The following is a 25778-nucleotide window of genomic DNA, read 5'->3' as shown; positions in this document are numbered from 1 at the left end:
TTGAGATCGATTTCAATCAACGGTCAGGATTAAAGGTGAAGTTTAGTCATAAAAGGAGATTTCCAAATTAAAGTGAGTTAACAGATTTAATTTGAGTAAAATAAGGAGTTAACTGATTCAATTTGAGTAGAAAAAGGAGTTAACTGATTTAACTCATTTTTCATCAATAGTGAACTGGAAATTTCCCTTTTTGAACTGAAGAGAGATTTTGTTGAGATATTTATTTAATAAAATCAGATATCCTCTCATAATTACTTTTTCTATTTAATTAAATAATCTTTAATTAATTAGAGACACTTTTCTTATTTAATTAAATAACTTCATTTAATTAATTAGGAATGGCTTCTCATTTAATTAAATAATTTTATTTAATTAATTAGAAGTAAGTGCTCCATTTAATTAAAAAAAAAATTTAATTATTTCAAAATTCTTTTCGAAACTAGTCAACTCAAGTCAATCGTGGTTAAATCTGGTCAACTTTTAGTCAAACTTGATCTTTGCGTATGTGAATATGAGCAAATGTGAGTATGAATTCCAGCAAAAATTTGATGCAAATTCTCATTCAACCTTTCAAAATGAAGAGATGAGGGTCTCTTAAATAGACTTTTTTGGAATTCATCAATGGTGGAGATCGATTTCAGTGAATGGTCAAGATTAAAGGTGAAGTTCAGTCATAAAGGGAGATTTCCAAATTAAAGGGTGTTAATAGATATAATTTGAGTAAAATAAGGAGTTATGTAACACTTCCAAAAATAAACCCATACAAAAGAATCAAAGAACGAGAACAAAGAATGTAACAATATTTTTTTAATATTTAAATACCACTTAATGCAAGTACAAGTACACAGATTGATTCACTCTTAATCTAAAAACCTCATAATACAAATAGACATCATCCAATTATGATTTCATAAAGATTCCAATACATAACGAGTTCAATACAATAAAGAAGTACAATATCATTCTAGAACAGCTATGCCCAACCTTCAGATCCTTCTAGTAATTGAATACTAGTTCATGATGAACTTCAATAAACATCCTTAGCTACTAGAAATCTCGAAGCACCTTAAAACCACACAGAATGCAACAAGACACAAAAAAGGGGGCTCAGTATACATTGAGTTGAAAAGCCTAATCCACTTGCATACATGTTAGATTAAGCATATACATAATCATAATGCAGATATCTGATTCACTTAACATAGTGCAGTTTCAAAATTAATAAGAAGTAGACATTTACTTAACAATGCAAAATTAAATTCGCACTAAGAATAACCCGCAAATAAACCATATATATACTGAGGTGTCATCATTATGGCACTAAGATTTTGCATCCATGTATGGTATGCTCATAGTCTCACATAATGGTAAACTCTATTTTACTTGTCAATGACAGAATAGAGTTATGCCTTGTTCTTCATACTTAACCATATCGGTTTAAGTCATAGGTAAGGCCAAATATCTTTTATATGTAATTAACCCACCCAATACATTTTAAAGTTATCACTGAATTAATTAACTGAATCGGATAAACTAAATTCAGCCACCCCGATATATGTTCATCACAACTATTCCTAAAAATACACATCAAATAGATATACTAAGAATCTACATGCAACAGATATAAATCAGTTTACAACATGATACTACATCCTTTAATCCGTCTGAAACACATCTTATTATGTCAAGTTCAAAGGTAAATATAAATAATTATAATCAACAAAACTTAAACCTATAATATCAAGATCGCCTAAATACCATTGAACTGTAGCTCAGCCCAATGATACTTACAAAATCTTCACATTATACGTTTGATTCCTTGCTGACTTAACTAGCTATACTTAACATTGAACTGACCAAGACAACAAATCAAAATGCACATGATATTCTTGTTTCAAAATGTCACATCATCAAACATATATCAAATTTTGCCTCAATTCTTATACTACTTTTATTAAGATCTGAAAACATCTTTGTAATAAAAGAATTCTGTATTAAACATCTTATTACAAAACAATTTCAACAATACTAAAAAGACATTCATAATCCAAATAAAAATTAAATACAATCCAAGTTTATCAAGTGACTGTTACCATGATATTAAAGTTAAACAAGTGTCTATAAAAATAACACCCCTGATTTGACAATAAGTCATTACACAATATAACTACCACAGCATTTAAAGATCTATTTCCTAAAATCAACTTAAAATGTGATTCACAAATGCAATGTGGCTTTCAACATTCAGACATCCAATGGTAATTTAGGATACAAAAGTTCCTAATCTAAAATGTACAACTAGCTTCCATAAAATTGCTATTTTAATAATGATACAAAAATTCTTAAAAAAATGTTTCGATTATCAATACTGTCATATTCAACTACAACTAATATCTCAAAACGTCAGTTAATGATGACTCAGAATACATCATATTTACTGAACATAATAAACTATCTCAATGTTCCTCTGTTACTGTCGAGTCTCATATTAACATTCTCATAATATTTCTCTCAATTTTTAATTCGTAATAGTCATCATATCCTTTCAAACACTACTAAATATAAATTCAAAAACTCTTCATTGAAAATGACTTCAATATTTATAAAAGATAACAAACTGTAATGCTGTTCAAAAATATCACATAATCCAAATTATTCTCACAATTGTTTGACAGAGTGTCACACAACAACAAACATTATAATTTCCATACAACACATAATTTTCTTTATACTGTTGTTTGGGATTCAATCCACATCACACTACAACAATAAATAGCCAATAAAACTCATTCACAATAACTAATAATTGCTAAAACTACATTTTCTATGTTTCATTCCAATTGTTTGACTAATTGTCTGCCTATGAATTCATTTAATGAATCGACTGCTGTCTACGTCTTCTTTCCAACAACTTGATGCCTTTTAACTTCTAATAGCCGAGTTACAAAACATGCACATTGGTCGAGCTAACAATGCACATGTAACCAAATTTCAAAAGTCAAATTCGGCTTTACACCAACAAACTCAAACACCAGCAAAACAATGACAGAACCCTTTTTTTTTTCTTAAATGTTACTTTGATAACATATCTATGCCTATGGTGTGATTCATAAAAATGAAAACAAAAAAAACCATACGAATTCGACTTGATAACATTCATGAATATGCAAACAATCAACTCCAGTAAATGCACCAACTGAATCTACAAAATATCTAAGCCAAACTATAGCTCATTTTTTAAATTTAACAGTGAACTATGTTACATCCCAATTATATGACAGAATGACAACAATTCACATGAAATTGAAACACCCAAATGACCACGGCTTGATAAAACAGAGTAAAGAAACCATTTTTAAAACAAAACCACAACTAAACCTCAAAGCAACAACATTGCATAACACAAAGATATATTTATAAATATCGCCCATATCCAAATATGGATACAAACAGGTCTCGACACTTATGCCCAGCACTGCTTATACCCATACCTGGGTATCAACTAACATTTTTGAATGAAAACTGTAACCTCTACATTTCCTTCCACAAAATTAACACTCAAATACATGAAAGGAGTAGGTAAGAAATGGCCCCCTACATTTGCTCACTGAAAGAGGAAGAACCTAATAAAAATTGATACCAAAAAACCAAAATGCCCAACTCGACAACTTGAGAGAAACCTCGAACACCAAGAATAATAGAGGCTGTGTGAAATTCAACCTTCTCGGGCTCATAAAACAGAGCTTTTTCCCCAAACATGTTGCCTATACAATAGCAACATCTCACAGATGTATTACATCCCAATGCAAGCGGCCCAAAATTCGACCAAAACCAAACAAACGCAAAACCAGATGAAATGGCCGACCCAGTCCTTGGATACCATTAATTCCCTCATAAAAGAGCATTAATTTCAACTGCAGTGTCGAGTACAGAAGGCGGTCCAAATCCACCGCCAAACTTGGCTTACAAACAATTAACATAATTCCACATAAAAACATTTGAAACCCTCTAGGGTTTTAGGGAGAACAAAACTTCATAGATATTAAGACTGCAAATTAATCAAACATATGCAAAGTTAACATGAATATCTCCCAGATTAATTAATTTATGTGAATCAATATATATGAGTGATTATTTCACATTAAAACTTATATGAATTGTGTGTGAATTTTCATTAAATATTCACACACACACACACACACACACACATATGTGAATTAATATCCACACGTATATATATATATATATATATATATATATATATATATATATATATATATATATATATATATATATATATATATATTAACATAGGTCTAATACATAAAAGTGAACTGAATTTCTCAAAAGTTATAAAAACATCATTATAAAGGAGAAATTCCCAATAACACTTGAATGAATATTCCATATGCACGTTAAGTGTGATTAATTTCCAGAACTCAATAAAACATCTAAGCTCATCTTAAAAGAATAAAATTAATTCTTAACATTAATCGAATTAGAACTACTATGCTGAATACATATTATTTCAATGCTTAAGTCAAGCAATTAATCATCAAATTAAATTCACTACCATCTAACTCAAACTTTAGTATCAGATCTGAGTTCAAACATGAATTAAGAATCAACGTACTCAGAAAAATCAAAATAGCTGAATCCTCAAAATAATAAACTGATATAAACAGATAATGATCACTATAACTGTATCAGCACAGACCACATTTCAGCTAACTAAATTAACCAATAGATAAACAAAGTTTGATAATGTCATAAAGATGAACTTTGAAACACAGCAACAACTGAAGCAACGAAGAGAAACAAGAAGAAGTAAGGTCAGGCATGACAAGTTAACTGATTCAATTTGAGTAGAAAAAGGAGTTAACTGACTTAACTCATTTTTGATCAATAGTGAACTAGAAATTTCCCTTTTTGAACTGAAGAGATATTTTGTTGAAATGTTTAATTTAATAAAATGAGATATGCTCTCATAATTACTTTTTCTATTTAATTAAATAATCTCTAATTAATTAGAGGCACTTTTCTTATTTAATTAAATAACTTCATTTAATTAATTAGGAATGGCTTCTCATTTAATTAAATAAATTCGTTTAATTAATTAGAAGTAAGTACTTCATTTAATTAAAAAATTTTGTTTAATTATTTCAAAATTATTTTTGAAACTAGTCAACTCAAGTCAACCATGGTTAGATCTGAACAACTTTTGGTCAAACTTGATCTTTGCGTATGTGAATATGAGCAAATGTGCGTATGAATTCCAGCAACAACTTGATGCAAATTCTCATTAAACCTTTCAAAATGAAGAGATGAGGGTCTCTTAAATAGAATTTATTGGAATTCATCAACGGTTAAGATCGATTTCAATCAACGGTCAGGATTAAAGGTGAAGTACAATCATAAAGGGAGATTTCCAAATTAAAAGGAGTTAACAGATTTAATTTGAGTAAAATAAGTAGTTAACTGATTCAATTTGAGTAGTAAAAGGAGTTAACTGATTTAACTCATTTTTGATCAATAGTGAACTGGAAATTTTCTTTTTTGAACTGAAGAGAGATTTTATTGAGATATTTAATTTAATAAAATGAGATATGCTCTCATAATTATTTTTTCTATTTAATTAAATAATCTTTAATTAATTAGAGACACTTTTCTTATTTAATTAAATAACTTCATTTAATTAATTAGGAAAGGCTTTTCATTTAATTAAATAACTTTGTTTAATTAATTAGAAGTAAGTACTCCATTTAATTAAATAATTTCGTTTAATTATTTCAAAATTCTTTTCGAAACTAGTCAACTCAAGTCAACCATGGTTAAATCTAGTCAACTTTTGGTCAAACTTAATCTTTGCGTATGTGAATATGAGCAAATGTGAGTATGAATTCCAGCGACAACTTGATGCAAATTCTCATTCAACCATTCAAAATGAAGAGATGATGGTCTCTTAAATAGACTTTCCTGGAAATCATCAACGGTTAAGATCGATTTCAATCAACGGTCAGGATTAAAGGCGAAGTTTAGTCATAAAGGGAGATTTCCAAATTAAAGGGAGTTAACAGATTTAATTTGAGTAAAATAAGGAGTTAACTGATTCAATTTGAGTAGAAAAAGGAGTTAACTGATTTAACTCCTTTTTTATCAATAGTGAACTGAAAATTTCCCTTTTTGAATTGAAGAGAGATTTTGTTGAGATATTTAATTTAATAAAATGAGATATGCTCTCATAATTACTTTTTCTATTTAATTAAATAATCTTTAATTAATTAGAGACACTTTTCTTATTTAATTAAATAACTTCATTTAGTTAATTAGGAATGGCTTCTCATTTAACTAAATAACTTTGTTTAATTAATTAGAAGTAAGTACTCCATTTAATTAAATAATTTTATTTAATTATTTCAAAATTCTTTTCAAAACTAGTCAACTCAAGTCAACCATGGTTAAATCTGGTCAACTTTTGGTCAAACTTGATCTTTGCATATGTGAATATGAACAAATGTGAGTATGAATTCCATCAACAACTCGATGCAAATTCCCATTCAACCTTTCAAAATGAAGAGATGAGGGTCTCTTAAATAGAGTTTCTTAGAATTCATCAACGGTTGAGATCGATTTCAATCAACAGTCAGGATTAAAGGTGAATTTCAGTCATAAAGGGAGATTTCCAAATTCAAGGGAGTTAACAGATTTAATTTGAGTAAACTAAGGAGTTAACTGATTCAATTTGAGTAGAAAAAGGAGTTAACTGATTTAACTCATTTTTTATCAATAGTGAATTGAAAATTTCCCTTTTTGAACTGAAGAGAGATTTTGTTGAGATATTTAATTTAATAAAATGAGATATGCTCTCATAATTACTTTTTCTATTTAATTAAATAATCTTTAATTAATTAGAGGCACTTTTCTTATTTAATTAAATAACTTCATTTAATTAATCAGGAATGGCTTCTCATTTAATTAAATAACTTTGTCTAATTAATTAGAAGTAAGTACTCCATTTAATTAAATAATTTCGTTTAATTATTTCAAATTTTTTTTTGAAACTAGTCAACTCAAGTAAACCGTGGTTAAATCTGGTCAACTTTTGGTTAAACTTGATTTTTGCATATGTGAATATGAGCAAATGTGAATATGAATTCCGGCAACAACTCGATGCAAATTCTCATTCAACCTTTCAAAATGAAGAGATGAGGGTCTATTAAATAGACTTTCTTGGAATTCATCAACGGTTGAGATCGATTTCAATCAACGGTCAGGATTAAAGGTGAAGTTCAGTCATAAAGGGATATTTTTAAATTAAAGGAAGTTAACAGATTTAATTTGAGTAAAATAAGGAGTTAACTGATTCAATTTGAGTAGAAAAAGGAGTTAACTGATTTAACTCATTTTTGATCAATAGTGAACTAGAAATTTCCCTTTTTGAACTGAAGAGAGATTTTGTTGCGATATTTAATTTACTAAAATGAGATATGATCTCATAATTACTTTTGCTCTTTATTTAAATAATCTTTAATTAATTAGAGACAATTTTCTTATTTAATTAAATAACTTCATTTAATTAATTAGGAATGGCTTCTCATTTAATTAATTAACATTGTTTGATTAATTAGAAATAAGTGCTCAATTTAATTAAATAATTTTGTTTAATTATTTGAAAATTCTTTTCGAAACTAGTCAACTCAAGTCAATCGTGGTTAAATCTGGTCAACTTTTGGTCAAACTTGATCTTTGCGTATGTGAATATGAGCAAATGTGAGTATGAATTTCAGCAACAACTTGATGCAAATTCTCATTCAACCTTTCAAAATGAAGAGATGACGGTCTCTTAAATAGATTTTCGTAGAATTCATCAATGGTTGAGATCGATTTCAATCAAACGTCAAGATTAAAGGTGAAGTTCAGTCATAAAGGGAGATTTCCAAATTAAAGGGAGTTAATAGATTTAATTTGACTAAAATAAGGAGTTAACTGATTCAATTTGAGTAGAAAAAGGAGTTAACTGATTTAACTAATTTTTGATCAATAGTGAACTGAAAATTTCCCTTTTTGAACTGAAGAGAGATTTTGTTGAGATATTTAATTTAATAAAATGAGATATGCTCTTATAATTAATTTTTCTATTTAATTAAATAAACTTTAATTAATTAGAGGCACTTTTCCTATTTAATTAAATAACTTCATTTAATTAATTAGGAATGGCTTCTCATTTAATTAATTAACATTGTTTGATTAATTAGAAATAAGATCTCATAATTACTTTTGCTCTTTATTTAAATAATCTTTAATTAATTAGAGACAATTTTCTTATTTAATTAAATAACTTCATTTAATTAATTAGGAATGGCTTCTCATTTAATTAATTAACATTGTTTGATTAATTAGAAATAAGAGCTCAATTTAATTAAATAATTTTTTTTAATTATTTCAAAATTCTTTTCGAAACTAGTCAACTCAAGTCAACTGTAGTTAAATCTGGTCAACTTTTGGTCAAACTTGATCCTTGCATATGTGAATATGAGCAAATGTGATTATGAATTCCAGCAACAACTCAATGCAAATTCTCATTCAACCTTTCAAAATGAAGAGATGAGGGTCTCTTAAATAGAGATTCTTAGAATTCATCAACGGTTGAGATCGATTTCAGTCAACGATCAGGATTAAATGTGAAGTTCAGTCATAAAGGGAGATTTCTAAATTAAAGGGAGTTAACAGATTTAATTTGAGTAAACTAAGGAGTTAACTGATTCAATTTGAGTAGAAAAAGGAGTTGACTAATTTAACTCATTTTTTATCAATAGTGAAGTGAAAATTTCACTTTTTGAAATGAAAAGAGATTTTGTTGAGATATTTAATTTAATAAAATGAGATATGCTCTCATAATTACCTTTTTTATTTAACTAAATAATCTTTAATTAATTAGAGACACTTTTCTTATTTAATTAAATAACTTCATTTAATTAATTAACAATGGCTTCTCATTTAAATAAATAACTTTGTTTAATTAATTAGAAGTAAGTACTCGATTTAATTAAATAATTTTGTTTAATTATGTCAAAATTCTTTTCGAAACTAGTCAACTCAAGTCAACCGTGGTTAAATCTAGTGAACTTTTGGTCAAACTTGATCTTTGCGTATATGAATATGAGCAAATGTGAGTATGAAATCCAGCAACAATTCGATGCAAATTGTCATTCAACATTTTAAAATGAAGAGATGGGGGTCTCTTAAATAGACTTTCCTGGAATTCGTCAACGATTGAGATCGATTTCAATCAACGGTCAGGATTAAGGGTGAAGTTCAGTCATAAAGGGAGATTTCCAAATTAAAGGGAGTTAACAGATTTAATTTGAGTAAAATAAGGAGTTAACAAATTCAGTTTGAGCAGAAAAAGGAGTTAACTAATTTAACTCATTTTTGATCAATAGTGAACTGGAAATTTTCCTTTTTGAATTGAAGAGAGATTTTGTTCAGATATTTAATTTAATAAAATGAGCTATGCTCTCATAATAAATTTTTCTATTTAATTAAATAATCTTTAATTAATTAGAGACACTTTTCTTATTTAATTAAATAACTTCATTTAATTAATTAGGAATGGCTTCTCATTTAATTAAATAACTTTGTTTAATTAATTAGAAGTACTCCATTTAATTAAATAATTTCATTTAATTATTTCAAAATTCTTTTCGAAACTAGTCAACTCAAGTCAACCATGGTTAAATTTGGTCAACTTTTGGTCAAACTTGATCTTTGTGTATGTGAATATGAGCAAATGTGAGTATGAATTCCAACAAAAATTTGATGCAAATTCTCATTCAACCTTTCAAAATGAAGAGATGAGGGTCTCTTAAATAGAGTTTCTTGAAATTCATCAACGGTTAAGATCGATGTAAATCAACGGTCAGGATTAAAGGTGAAGTCCAGTCATAAAGGGAGATTTCCAAACTAAAGGGAGTTAACAGATTAAATTTGAGTAAAATAAGGAGTTAACTGATTCAATTTGAGTAGAAAAACGAGTTAACTGATTTAAGTCATCTTTGATCAATAGTGAAATGAAAATTTCTCTTTTTGAACTAAAGAGAGATTTTGTTGAGATATTTAATTTAATAAAATGAGATATGCTCTCATAATTACATTTTCTATTTAATTAAATAATTTTTAATTAATTAGAGAAACTTTTCTTATTTAACTAAATAACTTCATTTAATTAATTAGAAATGACTTCTCATTTAATTAAAGAACTTTGTTTAATTAATTAGAGTAAGTACTCCATTTAATTAAATAATTTTGTTTAATTATTTCAAAATTCTTTTCGAAACTAGTCAACTGAAGCCAACAGTAGTTAAATTTGGTCAACTTTTGGTCAAACTTGATCTTTACGTATGTGAATATGAGCAAATGTGAGTATGAATTCCAGCAACAACTCGATTCTAATTCTCATTCAACCTTTCAAAATGAAGAGATGAAGGTCTCTTAAATAGACTTTTTTGAAATTCATCAACGGTTAAAATCGATTTCAATCAACGGTCTGGATTAAAGGTGAAGTTCAGTCATAAAGGGATATTTCCAAATTAAAGGGAATTAACAGATTTAATTTGAGTAAAATAAGAAGTTAACTGACTCAATTTGAGTAGAAAAAAGAGTTAACTGATTTAACTCATTTTTAATCAATAGTGAACTGGAAATTTTTTGTTTTTGAAATGAAGAGAGATTTTATTGAGATATTTAATTTAATAAAATGAGATATGCTCTCATAATTACTTCTTCTATTTAATTAAATAATCTTTAATTAATTAGAGACACTTTTCTTATTTAAATAAATAACTTCATTTAATTAAGTAGGAATGGTTTCTCACTTAATTAAATAACTTTGTTTAATTAATTAGAAGTAAGTATTCCATTTAATTAAATAATTTCATTTAATTATTTCAAAATTCTTTTCAAAACTAGTCAACTCAAGTCAACCGTGGTTAAATCTGGTCAACTTTTGGTCAAACCTGATCTTTGGGTATGTGAATATGAGAAAATGTGAGTATGAATTCTAGCAACAATTCAATGCAAATTCTCATTCAACCTTTCAAAATGAAGAGATGAGGGTCTCTTAAATAGAGTTTCCTGGAATTCATCAACAGTGGAGATTGATTTCAATCAACGGTCAAAATTAAACGTGAAGTTCAGTCATAAAGGGAGATTTTCAAATTAAAGGGAGTTAAAAAATTTAATTTGAGTAAAATAAGGAGTTAACTGATTCAATTTGAGTAGAAAAAGGAGTCAACTGATTTAACTCATTTTTGATCAATAGTGAACTGGAAATTTCTGTTTTTGAACTGAAGAGAGATTTTGTTGAGTTATTTAATTGAATAAAATGATATATGCTCTCATAATTACTTTTTCTATTTAATTAAATAATCTTTAATTAACTAGAGACACTTTTCTTATTTAATTAAATAACTTCATTTAATTAATTAGGAATGGCTTCTCATTTAATTAAATAACTTTGTTTAATTAATTAGAAGTAAGTACTCGATTTAATTAAATAATTTCGTTTAATTCTTTCAAAAAAAAATTTGAAACAAGTCAACCATGGTTAAATCTGGTCAACTTTTGTTCAAACTTTATCTTTGTGTATGTGAATATGAGCAAATGTGAGTATGAATTCCAGCAACAATTCAATGCAAATTCTCATTCAACCTTTGAAAATGAAGAGATGAGGGTCTCTTAAATAGACTTTCCTGAAATTCATCAACGGTTGAGATCGATTTCAATCAACGGTCAGGATTAAAGTTGAAGTTCAGTGACAAAGGGATATTTCCAAATTAAAGGGAGTCAACAGATTTAATTTGAGTAAAATAAGGAGTTAACTAATTCAATTTGAGTAAAAAAAGGAGTCAACTGAATTAACTCATATTTGATCAATAGTGAACTGGAAATTTCCCTTTTTTAACTCAAGAGAGATTTTGTTGAGATATTTAATTTAATAAAATGAGATATGCTCTCATAATTACTTTTTCTATTTAATTAAATAATCTTTTACTAATTAGAGACACTTTTCTTATTTAATTAAATAACTTCATTTAATTAATTAGGAATGGCTTCTCCTTTAATTAAATAACTTTGTCTAATTAATTAGAAGCACGTACTCCATTTAATTAAATAATTTCGTTTAATTATTTTAAAATTCTTTTTGAAACTAGTCAACTCAAGACAACCGTGGTTAAATCTGGTCAACTTTTGGACAAACTTGATCTTTGCGTATGTGAATATGAGCAAATGTGAGTATGAATTCCAACAACAATTTGATGCAAATTCTCATTCAAACATTCAAAATGAAGAGATGAGGGTCTCTTAAATAGAGTTTCTTGGAATTCATCAACGGTTGAGATCAATTTCAATCAACAGTCAAGATTAAAGGTGAAGTTCAGTCATAAAGGGAGATTTCCAAATTAAAGGGAGTTAACAGATTGAATTTGAGTAAAATAAGGATTTAACTAATTATATTTGAGTAGAAAAAGGAGTCAACTGATTTAACTCATTTTTTATCAATAGTGAACTGAAAATTTCCCTTTTTGAACTGAAGAGAGATTTTGTTGAGATATTTAATTTAATAAAATGAGATATGCTCTGATAATTACTTTTTCTATTTAATTAAATAATCTTTAATTAATTACAGACACTTTTCTTATTTATTTAAATAACTTCATTTAATTAATTAGGAATGGATTCTCATTTAATTAAATAACTTTGTTTAATTAATTATAAGTACTCCATTTAATTAAATAATTTCGTTCAATTATTTAAAAATTCTTTTCGAAACTAGTCAACTCAAGTCAACCGTGGTTAAATTTGGTCAAATTTTGGTCAAACTTGATCTTTGCGTATGTGAATATGAGCAAATGTGAGTATGAATTCCAACAACAATTTGATGCAAATTCTCATTCAACCTTTCAAAATGAAGAAACGAGGGTCTCTTAAATAGAGTTTCTTGAAATTCATCAATGGTTGAGATCGATGTCAATCAACGGTCAGGATTAAAGGTGAAGTCCAATCATAAAGGGAGATTTTCAAATTAAAGGGAGTTAACAGATTTAATTTGAGTAAAATAAGGAGTTAACTGATTCAATTTGAGTAGAAAAAAGAGTTAACTGATTTAACTCATCTTTGATCAATAGTGAACTGAAAATTTATTTCTGAATTGAAGAGAGATTTTGTTGAGATATTTAATTTAATAAAATGAAATATGCTCTCATAATTACTTTTTCTATTTAATTAAATAATTTTTAATTAATTAGAGACACTTTTTTTATTTAATTAAATAACTTCATTTAATTAATTAGAAATGTCTTCTCATTTAATTAAAGAACTTTGTTTAATTAATTAGAAGTAAGTACTCCATTTAATTAAATAATTTTGTTTAATTATTTCAAAAAAAAATTTGAAACTAGTCAACTCAAGCCAACAGTAGTTAAATTTGGTCAACTTTTGGTCAAACTTGATCTTTGCTTATGTGAATATGAGCAAATGTGAGTATGAATTCCAGCAACAACTCGATGCAAATTCTCACTCAACCTTTCAAAATGAAGAGATGAAGGTCTCTTAAATAAACTTTTTTGGAATTCATCAACGATTTAGATCAATTTTAATCAACGGTCGGGATTAAAGGTGAAGTTCAGTCATAAAGGGAGATTTCCAAATTAAAGGGAGTGAACAGATTTAATTTGAGTAAAATAAGGAGTTAACTAATTCAATTTGAGTAGAAAAAGGAGTTAACTAATTTAACTCATTTTTAATCAATAGTTAACTAAAAAGATTTTGTTTCTGAACTGACGAAAGATTTTGTGGTTAAATCTGGTCAAGTTTTGGTCAAACTTGATCTTTGGGTATGTGAATATGAACAAATGTGAGTATGAATTCCAGGAAAAATTTGATGCAAATTCTCATTCAACCTTTCAAAATGAAGAGATGAGGGTCTTTTAAATACAGTTTCCTGGAATTCATCAATGGTTGAGATTGATTTCAATCAACGGTCAAGATTAAAGGTGAAGTTCAGTCATAAAGGGAGATTTTAAAATTAATGGGAGTTAACAGATTTAATTTGAGTAAAATAAGGAGTTAACTTATTCAATTTGAGTAGAAAAAGGAGTCAACTGATTTAACTCATTTTTTATCAATAGTGAACTAAAAATTTCTCTTTTTGAACTGAAGAGAGATTTTGTTGAGGTATTTAATTGAATAAAATGATATATGCTCTCATAATTACTTTTTTTATTTAATTAAATAATCTTTAATTAATTAGAGACACTTTTCTTATTTAATTAAATAACTTCATTTAATTAATTAGGAATGCCTTCTCATTTAATTATATAACTTTGTTTAATTAATTAGAAGTAAGTACCCGATTTAATTAAATAATTTCGTTTAATTATTTCAAAACAAATTTTGAAACAAGTCAACCGTGGTAAAATCTGGTCAACTTTTGTTCAAACTTGATCTTTGCGTATGTGAATATGAGCAAATGTGAGTATGAATTCCAGCACCAATTCGATGCAAATTCTCATTCAACCTTTCAAAATGAATAGATGAGGGTCTCTTAAATAGACTTTCCTAAAACTCATCAATGGTTGAGACCGATTTCAATCAACGGTCAGGATTAAAGTTGAAGTTCAGTCAAAAAGGGATATTTCCAAATTAAAGGGTGTTAACAGATTTAATTTGAATAAAATAATGAGTTAACTAATTCAATTTGAGTAGAAAAAGGAGTCAACTGATTTAACTCATATTTGATCAATAGTGAACTGGAAATTTCCCTTTTTGAACTGAAGAGAGATTTTGTTGAGATATTTAATTTAATAAAATGAGATATGCTCTCATAATTACTTTTTCTATTTAATTAAATAATCTTTAATTAATTCGAGACACTTTTCCTATTTAATTAAATAACTTCATTTAATTGATTAGGAATGGCTTCTCATTTAATTAAATAACATTTTTTAATTAATTAGAAGTAAGTACTCCATTTAATTAAATAATTTCGTTTAATTATTTTAAAATTTTTTTTGAAACTAGTCAACTTAAGTCAACTGTAGTTAAATCTGGTCAACTTTTGGTCAAACTTGATTTTTGCGTATGTGAATATGAGCAAATGTGAGTATGAATTCCCACAACAATTTGATGCTAATTCTCATTCAAACATTCAAAATGAAGAGATGAGGGTCTCTTAAATAGAGTTTCTTGGAATTCATCAACGGTTGAGATCAATTTCAATCAACAGTCAAGATTAAAGTTGAAGTTCAGTCATAAAGGGATATTTCCAAATTAAAGGGAGTTAACAGATTTAATTTGAGTAAAATGAGGAGTTAACTGATTATATTTGAGTAAAAAAAGGAGTCAACTGATTTAACTCATTTTTGATCAATAGTGAACTAGAAATTTCCCTTTTTGAACTAAAGAGAGATTTTGTTGAGATATTTAATATAATAAAATGAGATATGCTCTCATAATTACTTTTTTTATTTAATTAAACAATCTTTAATTAATTATAGACACTTTTCTAATTTAATTAAATAGCTTCATTTAATTAATTAGGAATGTCTTCTCATTTAATTAAATAATTTGTTTAATTAGTTAGAAGTAAGTACTCCATTTAATTAAATATATTTGTTTAATTATTTCAAAATTCTTTTCAAAACTAGTCAACTCAAGTCAACCGTTGTTAAATCTGATCAACTTTTGGTCAAACTTGATTTTTGCGTATGTGAATATGAGCAAATGTGAGTATGAATTTCAGCAACAATTTGATGCAAATTCTCATTCAACCTTTCAAAATGAAGATATGAGGGTCTCTTAAATAGACTTTCCTAGAATTCATCAACGGTTGAGATCGATTTCAATCAACGGTCAGGATCAAAGGTGACGTTCAGTCATAAAGGGAGATTTCCAAATTAAAAGGAGTCAACTGATTTAATTTGAGAAAAATAAGAAGTTAACTGATTCAATTTGAGTAGAAAAAAGAGTCAACTGATTTGATTAATTTTTGATCAATAGTGAACTGGAAATTTTCCTTTTTGAACTAAAGAGATTATTTGTTGAGGTATTAAATTTAATAAAATGAGATATGCTCTCATAATTACTTTCTTTATTTAATTAAATAATCTTTAATTAATTAGAGACACTTTTCTTATTTAATTAAATAACTTCATTTAATTAATTAGGAATGGCTTCTCATTTAATTAAATAACTTTGTTTAATTAATTAGAAGCAAGTACTCCGTTTAATTAAATAATTTCATTTAATTATTTAAAAATTCTTTTTGAAACTAGTCAACTCTAGTCAACCATGGTTAAATCTGGTCAACTTTTGGTCAAAATTGATCTTTGCGTATGTCAATATGAGACACCGTGAGTATGAATTCCAGCAAGAATTCGATGGAAATTCTCATTCAACCTTTCAAAGTGAAGAGATGAGGGTCTTTTAAATAGACTTTCCTGAAATTCATCAATGGTTGAGATCGATTTCAATCAACGGTCAGGATTAAAGGTGAAGTTCAGTCATAAAAGAAGATTTCCAAATTAAAGGAGTTAACAGATTTAATTTGTGTAAAATAACGAGTTAACTTACTCAATTTGAGTAAGAAAAGGAGTCAAATGATTTAACTCATTTTTTATCAATAGTGAACTGAAAATTGCCCTTTTTGAATTGAAGAGAGATTTTGTTGAGATATTTAATGTAATACAATGAGATATGCTCTTATAATTACGTTTTCTATTTAATTAAATAATCTTTAATTAATTAGAGACACTCTTCTTATTTAGTTAAATAACTTCATTTAATTAATTAGAAATGGCTTCACATTTAATTAAATAACTTTGTTTAATTAATTAGAAGTAAGTACTCCATTTAATTAAATAATTTTGTTTATTTATTTCAAAATTCTTTTCGAAACTAGTCCAGTCAAGTCAACCGTGGTTAAATTTGGTCAACTTTTTTTCAAACTTGATCTTTGCGTATGTGAATATGAGCAAATGTGAGTATGAATTCTACGAACAATTCGATGCAAATTCTCATTCAAACTTTCAAAACGAAGAGATGAAGGTCTCTTTAATAGACTTTCTTGAAATTCATCAACGGTTGAGATCGATTTCAATCAACGGTCAGGATTAAAAGTTAAGTTCGGTCATAAAGAGAGATTTCTAAATTAAAGGGAGTTAACAGATTTAATTTAAGTAAAATAAGGAGTTAACTGATTCAATTTGAGTAGAAAAAGGAGTTAACTCATTTAACTCATTTTTGATCAATAGTGAACTGGAAATTTCCCTTTTTGAACTGAAGAGAGATTTTGTTGTGATATTTGATTTAATAAAATGAGATATGCTCTCATAATTACTTTTTCTATTTAATTAAATAATCTTTAATTAATTAGAGACAGTTTTCTTATTTAATTAAATAACTTCATTTAATTAATTAGGAATGGCTTCTCATTTAATTAAATAACTTTGTTTAATTAATTAGAAGTAAGTACTCCATTTGATTAAATAATTTCATTTAATTATTTCACAATTCTTTTCGAAACTAGGCCACTCAAGTCAACTGTGGTTATAGCTGGTCAACTTTTGGTCAAACTTGATCTTTGCGTATGTGAATATGAGCAAATGTGAGTATGAATTCCAACAACAATTGGATTCAAATTCTCATTCAACATTTCAAAATGAAGACATGAGCGTCTCTTAAATAAACTATCCTAGAATTCATCAACGGTTGAGATCGATTTCAATCAACGGTCAAGATTAAAGGTGAAGTTTAGTCATAAAGGGTGATTTTTAAATTAAAGGGAGTTAACAGATTTAATTTGAGTAAACTAAGGAGTTAACTGATTCAATTTGAGTAGAAAAAGGAGTCAACTGATTTAACTCATTTTTGATCAATAGTGAACTAAAAATTTCTCTGTTTGAACTGAAGACAGATTTTGTTGAGATATTTAATTTAATAAAATGAGATATGCTCTCATAATTACTTTTTCTATTTAATTAAATAATCTTTAATTAATTAGAGACACTTTTCTTATTTAATTAAATAACTTCATTTAATTAATTAGCAATGGCTTCTCATTTAATTAAATAACTTTGTTTAGTTAATTAGAAGTAAGTACTCTATTTAATTAAACAATTTTGTTTAATTATTTCAAAAAAAATTCGAAACTAGTCAACTCAAGTCAACCGTAGTTAAATCTAGTCAACTTTTGGTCAAACTTGATCTTTGCGTATGTGAATGTGAGCGAATGTGAGTATGAATTCCAGGAACAATTCGATGCAAATTCTCATTCAACCTTTCAAAATGAAGAGATGAGGGTTTCTTAAATAGACTTTCTTAGAATTCATCAACGGTTGAGATCGATTTCAATCAACGGTCAGGATTAAAGGTGAAGTTCAGTCATAAAGGGAGATTTTCAAATTAAAGGGAGTTAACAGATTTAATTTGAGTAAAATAAGGAGTTAACTGATTCAATTTGAGTAGACAAAGGAGTCAATTGATTTAACTCATTTTTTATCAAAGGTGAACTGAAAATTTCCCTTTTTGAACTGAAGAGAGATTTTGTTGAGATATTTAATTTAATAAAATTAGATATGCTCTCATAACTACTTTTTCTATTTAATTAAATAATCTTTAATTAGTTAGAGACAGTTTTCGGATTTAATTAAATAGCTTCATTTAATTAATTAGGAATGACTTCTCATTTAATTAAATAACTTTGTTTAATTAATTATATTTAAGTACTCCATTTAATTAATTAATTTTTTTTAATTATTTCAAAAAAAATTTCGAAACTAGTCAACTCAAGTCAACCATGGTTAAATTTGGTCAACTTTTGGTCAAACTTGATCTTTGCGTAAGTGAATATGAGCAAATGTGAGTATGAATTTCAGCAACAATTCGATGCAAATTCTCATTCAACCTTTCAAAATGAAGAGATGAGGGTCTCTTAAATAGACTTTCCTGGAATTCATCAACGGTTGAGATGGATTTCAATCAACAGTCAAGATTAAAGGTGAAGTTCAGTCATAAAGGGAGATTTTCAAATTAAAGGGAGTTAACAGATTTAATTTGAGTAAAATAAGGAGTTAACTGATTCAATTTGAGTAGAAAAAGGAGTCAACTGATTTAACTCATTTTTTATCAATTGTCATGCCGAAAATGTAAGGGCAAAACACACAATTTTGTTAGGATGTTAGGATGTTTTAGTATAATATATAAATATAATATTTTCTTTCTTTATGATTTAAAATCATAATATTAATAAATTCTCAAACGAAAATTTAGAGAATGTTTTAATATTCTCTGTTACTTTTTTTTTGAATTTAACCAGCTCTCTCATACATTAACCAGCATCCTGTAGATGCTTATTTTGAAAATATGCATATACTTTTTTTTTTTTTTTGTGTGTAAGATTTTAAAATTTATTTATATAGTCAAGGGGGGGATTTTTTTTTTTTGAGTTATAACATAAAGTTTAGATGTTTGGTAAGCACAATAATATCGAATTATTTCTCCCTCTAATATGAGGATACAAAAAGAGATTCAATTCATCTGGTTTTAATTTTCCTGACTTTACATGGACCTATTTTTGTCCAAGTGTTACGAAACCCCGCTCTGATACCAAGATGTCATGCCCAAAATGTAAGGGCAAAACACACAATTTTGTTTTTTAAAAATTAAATTGATTTTGATCTTAATGGAACTTAATAAGGAATATGATCCTAAATTCAGAATTCAAAAGGATGATGAATAATCCTTAATCTAATTTAATTGTATTTCTAATGAAACTTAACAATGAATGTGATAACTTGGTGATCACAAGGTGGGATTATTTTTTCATGTCAATATTCAAAACATCGCATTGAAAACTCCAATACATCAATTTCCTTTCAACATCAAGATTGAAAACTTAAAGATGCTTAATTCAAAACAACATCTATCATCCATTTTCTTACATACATGTGCAAAAATTTAAATCACATGAGATCAATACAAGGAGTCTTTCATAATCTTTTTGCTTTCTCTATTATGCATCCTAGTTCAAGGCTCCATTGGGAAAGAACCAGTAAGAAAACCTGATGTCGTTGCCAATCATTTACAATATTATTTACATATAATTTACAATTCAATGATAAACTCTTCAAACTTCTTCACAAGACTTCCTTCTTTTAACTTCAAATCTTCATGGAAACACAAGGAGAACAAGAGCTGACCCAAGGTGATTCAACACAACACAAATAAACAATTCAACATACACCCAACCCGGTTTAACACAATAGATCCATCCATAGGACCCTATTTAGAGGGGAGGTGGATTTTCCCAATGGGAGATGTCAATCACCATATTTTAACATAGCCCTTTCGGAGCTAAAATCTCAGGAACTTTCTTTGTTCCACAAATGCCCTTTCGGGGCCAATCCAACAAGAAATTTCTTTCCTTTCCATAATCAAGATTTCACAATATCAACAAGGTATGTGATGACCGGTAGGGGCCCATACACCCTACCCTTTTTTCCCTCCTCTCACCGTGAAAGGAGACTCTGCACCATTGAGGTCCAACTAAAGCCCTACCCCCAACATGGCCACTTCTTCCCTATTCAAGGGTGAGTAATGCCAAATACACCCCATGAAAACCCCTCAAAATAATACATCAAGACATACAAGGAAACATCAAGAACAACACAAAAACCCCTCCAAATCAACCCAACATACAAGCAAGCAACATGTAACAACACAACACTATATGCAAGAACAAGCATGATCAAACATGGAGAAAGCAAAATACAAGAGCCAAGAATCCTACCTTCACCAAGGAGTTATGGTAACAATGGAGGTTTGAGAAGAGCTTATCCTTTTCTTCCTTCAATCTTCAACTATCTTCCAAACTTTCTCTAAAACTAGAGATTGGGTGACAACCCCAAAACTACTCCAAAATGCCCCTAAGTAAGCTCAAAATTCAACCACCTCCAATTTGCAATAACTTTCCCACTTGACTTAGGTTTCTAGAAACTTCTAACTCAACCTCCACCACTAAAGCAAACCTTAGGGTAGAGTTTATCTTGTCAAACTCATGATGACACTTCAATTTTCGCAACAAAGGAAGAATGAGATATTTGAGGAACCATAAAAGTCAACAAAAGGGGCTAAGGTGCTGAAAAATGCCCCCAACCCATACCCATACCCTTAGGCACTTAGATTACATGATTTTTAGGCTTTAGGATTAATTGGAGACCTATCAAAAGTTAGGAATATTTTAGGACCTAAAAGCAACTCTTAAAATGCAAATTAAACGCTAATCTGGATTAGGGGTAATTAAATCTCAAATACTATTGATATGCAAAAAGGCAGTAACCTAGTCAGACATATATCTTTAGGTCACTCGATTAACCCTAACCATCATGCTGGAATGCATCTACAATTTACGAGTGTCAAGTGACACCATAAAATTACTATTACGAAACATTAACATTTACTAATTATAGAAAGATACATTCATTCGATCCATGACACAAATAAAATACGAATAACAGGGTTTGCATCTTTCATCAAATTTAACCCTGGTTTCCAAATTGATACATCATATTTAGTTTCATTTCTTCGTTAGATTTTTCGACTAAAATATCCTGCACACTCATTGCACACATCAATAACATAAGAAAATCACATGCATATATGTATATAATGTATCAGGGGAATTCACATAAATTAAAACATCCATCTTTCAAATAAACTAACTGTTTATTTCATTTGTACTCACATTTACATTAGAACTCACCAATTCAACATAACATAACTTATCCATTAATCTAGATTAAAATACTAGAATAATCATCGTTAGGCATACATGTACCTAATCATCATAACAACACCAATTAAAGAATACTGAACTATATGAGGCATAAAACTTAATCATCGAGGTATTAACTCAACACCCTTGTCATTAGGTGAAAATACTTCATGTCATCGTTAGTGAAATTTTAATGCCTTTAACAGTCGAGATAATGTAGCAATTCTTGAGTCACCTAGTATTACAACATGGATATAACAACTGCTATAGATCTCATTAGGACATTCTCAATATAAAACATAACTTCATATCCATTCAATTCTCATACAATAGATTTTAACCGAGGAATTCATATTTAGTAAGCATGTGTGAGGAGGAACCTTACATCCTCCCCCACTAGGCTTTGACTTCCTCCTGGAAGTCACGCAACAAAAATTTTCATCTTATGCTAGGCCTTGTCTAGACTTGTTTCAAAATTTACTCTTATAAGAGGAAGATAACAAGTTTCCATACACAATCAGGGAAGATAACATATTTACTTAATTATTCTCACTGAAAGAAAAATTCAGTCCAAAATTCTAACATTACAAATTCCAAGGTCAATATTCCTGAAGACATAAAGGTCATACACAAACAACATTCAAATCTAGCATAATATACTAATAAACTCTCTAAATATCATAGATATCCCACATACTCACTACATACTTAATCTGGATATTATCATAACTCATTTTGAATTAAGTTAAAATATAAAACCTCTTATCATTAACCATTTACAACCTCTAACCCATATTCTACCATGACCCAACCCATCATATTTGTTACCTAACCAACCTGAGTTGTAACAATCCTATATCCACTAACTACCTTCTAGGCTTAAAATTTAAATGCAAAATATCCCAATACTATAATCATCACATAATTTTAATTTCCAACAAAAGGCTTAGTAACATAAAATTTCTAACTAATCCATTTTCCATTTTAACCTTCGCTAACTACCAAGAACTTTATTTTTAACAATAGCTAACATCATCATAATAACTCTAATCTCTAAAACAACTTCGACATCCCTCTCCAAAATAAATACCAATTATTATCTTTAAATAATTATAATTATTATTCATTAATCTAATACAATCTAATTTGTAATCCTAGTTTTAGAACAACCATGCCTAAACATTTCAAATAGTTGAATCAAACAAAGACAACATTACATTTTAAAGTCATAGAATTATTTATTAATAATATTAATGTACTCCATTCCAAAGAAATACTAAACAAAATAAATATTAACATAAAAAAATATAACACTAACTATTATAATAGTAAGAATTAAAACAAGTTAACTAACTATACTAATATAAAACATTTAAGCAAATAACATACATGCTTTAATTAAAACTAAATTTATATTAACTAACTTTTACTACCATTAATTTAAAATCTAACATTTATTATGCTATTTAAAATCAAAACAAAATAAGTCTAATCTTAATTTTGAATACCAACTAGCTAAATTTAAAAGCTTACTAATTACTTAACAAAACATACTAAACTTTAAATTACAACTAAGATCTCACTCACTTATACTAACTTTATGACTAACTAACCAATTACACCTAACTACTCTAACACATACTAGCCTTTAACTCTAACTACACAAACCTGCCTAGCTAATTCTTACCCACATCACAATCTAACTACCCCACTAAGCCTCCCTGCCACTTGGCATCCTATCCACTTACTTCCTAATAACCAATGCTATGGAGCACTCCCCCATGACCAGGCATGCTGCACTAAGTACATAGTGCACCATCCTAGGCCTGCATGGCCATCAACTTGCCTTGGGTACGTATGGGAAAGAGAGAGGCATGTGCAGATGCTTTCTTTCAAAAGCCAAACTAAGGAAACAATAAAAAATAAATAAATAAATAAAACAAATTAATAATTTCCTTCCCAAATTTGGGCTATGTCAACTCATAAGCAAGGGAGCCCAAGCATGCACTAGCTGACTAATTTTAGTGGGTCGGGAGAGCATTCCTTTGACTTGCCAATAGGAAAACATGCTGAATTTGAATGGCTCGAGGATGCTTCTAATACCAAGGCTATTTAGTTTTGTACGATATCATTAAACGACTAAAATTTTGAGAATCTAGACTTCCAATTCCATTTGTTCCCAATGGATCTCTTATACAAATGGCCCCATCCTGATAAATGCATGCCTGAAATCTAAAATTAAACCCAGATTTTCACAAAATCTCATGGCAGAGGTGATAAATGCCTAAAATCACATGGCAGAGGTAATGAAGTGAGTTTGAAAATAGACGGCTCCATTGTTGACTTGACTGGGAACTCTGTCCAAGTACTGTGACCGCTTTCCCCAAGTTGTCTCACGCTGGCTGAGGAGAAATGACAAGTCAGAGATGGGGTGCATTGAATGGAGGTGAAGATGTCTTAATAACTTAACGCGTCTGAATAGATCTGTGTCAGACCAAATCCGCATGGGGTAAAAGTCACCACGTTTAATTTGTTGCCCCCTCTAAATTGCTACGTAGATACACCAAGCATACCAAATTGTTTCATCTTTTAGTAATCGACCCAATAAAACGTAGACTTCCAATCTCGATCAATTTAAGAGTCAATACAAAGCGAGGAGTTGGAAATATATAATATATCAAGTTTAGCAAAGGAAATTGTTTCTGGCATTTAGCTATAGAACAGAAGCGTTAGCTAAATAATCTATTTACAATGAATAAGATATCATTGTTGCCAGAAACGAGAATCGAGAAACGTAACTGCAATGGCAACGTGATGAGAAATAGAGTTTTTTTAAAAGTTGGGTAAAAGAAACACATGTATATATATATAGTTATTTTGATATTTAAACTGTTTCAAAAATATAATATATGTAATATTCATAAATAGCTAATCAAAACATTTGTCCACCTGTAGGTTGGAAGATATTATTACTAAAATTGTAACCTTTGTCTACAAAACTTTAAATTTAAATTGAACTATTATTTACTAATTGGAGGTATAAGCACCAGATTTATTGAGATTTATTGAGATATTCCCCACAAGTGTACATTTAAGTAACAAAAAAAAATTAATTACTATTAGTGTACTCCAGTTTTTAAATAATTAACTACTAGTTTATGCTCGGTTACTCTTGCTGGAGTTGGCAATAAAATGAGCAGCTGGAGTTGGCAATAAAATGAGCAGCTGGAATTGACAGTCAAAATGAGCAGCTGGGCTCACACTTGCTCAGTAATGACAGCTAGGCTCGCACTTTCCAACTAAAGTGCAGTAAATATAAATTTTAAAATTAAAAACAAGAAAGGAGCTTAGAAACGGCTGTTGGCAACGGAGAAACCCATTTCTGCCGTTGAAACACGAAACGAGCCTCTGCCGTTACGTTTCTGGCAACATAGTAAGATATACAATACATATACATGAGCTGCCAAAAGAATCCATGGCATACAGTGCAACAATATAGCATCTATCATTTGTATACAATGGACAAGAGATTTTTTTAAAAAAATCACACAAATTGTAACTACAACTAGCCCCTGCAAAACTACTGGGAAGAATAGCAACCATTTGCGTCACAAAGACGATCAGACACCAAAACACTACAATTTAGTCTCTGATAGTAAACATCATGCTTGCTAATTACCAAATACCAATCAAAGGGAATTAAATCCAAACCAGATCATCCATTCCAAAAATAAGGCCACAGATCAAAGAATGTCGAACACCTAAGCTAAATTTTAAATAATGAGATTCAACAATGTCAATTATCATCCAGAAATATTATAACATCAAAAACTATGTATTTATTCTATTAACCACTCTTCCAGGTTAATTGATCTCAAGTCTCAAGAAAAGACAACATATACAGAAAATAATGATTCTGTCAGATAAAGAGCCTTGCATAATATGT

Source organism: Cupressus sempervirens, chromosome 9 (genome assembly GCF_028749045.1).
Source record: "Cupressus sempervirens isolate cs-2001-9-10 chromosome 9, ASM2874904v1, whole genome shotgun sequence".
Classification (NCBI taxonomy): Eukaryota; Viridiplantae; Streptophyta; class Pinopsida; order Cupressales; family Cupressaceae; genus Cupressus; species Cupressus sempervirens.
Note: the sequence above shows the minus strand (reverse complement) of the source record.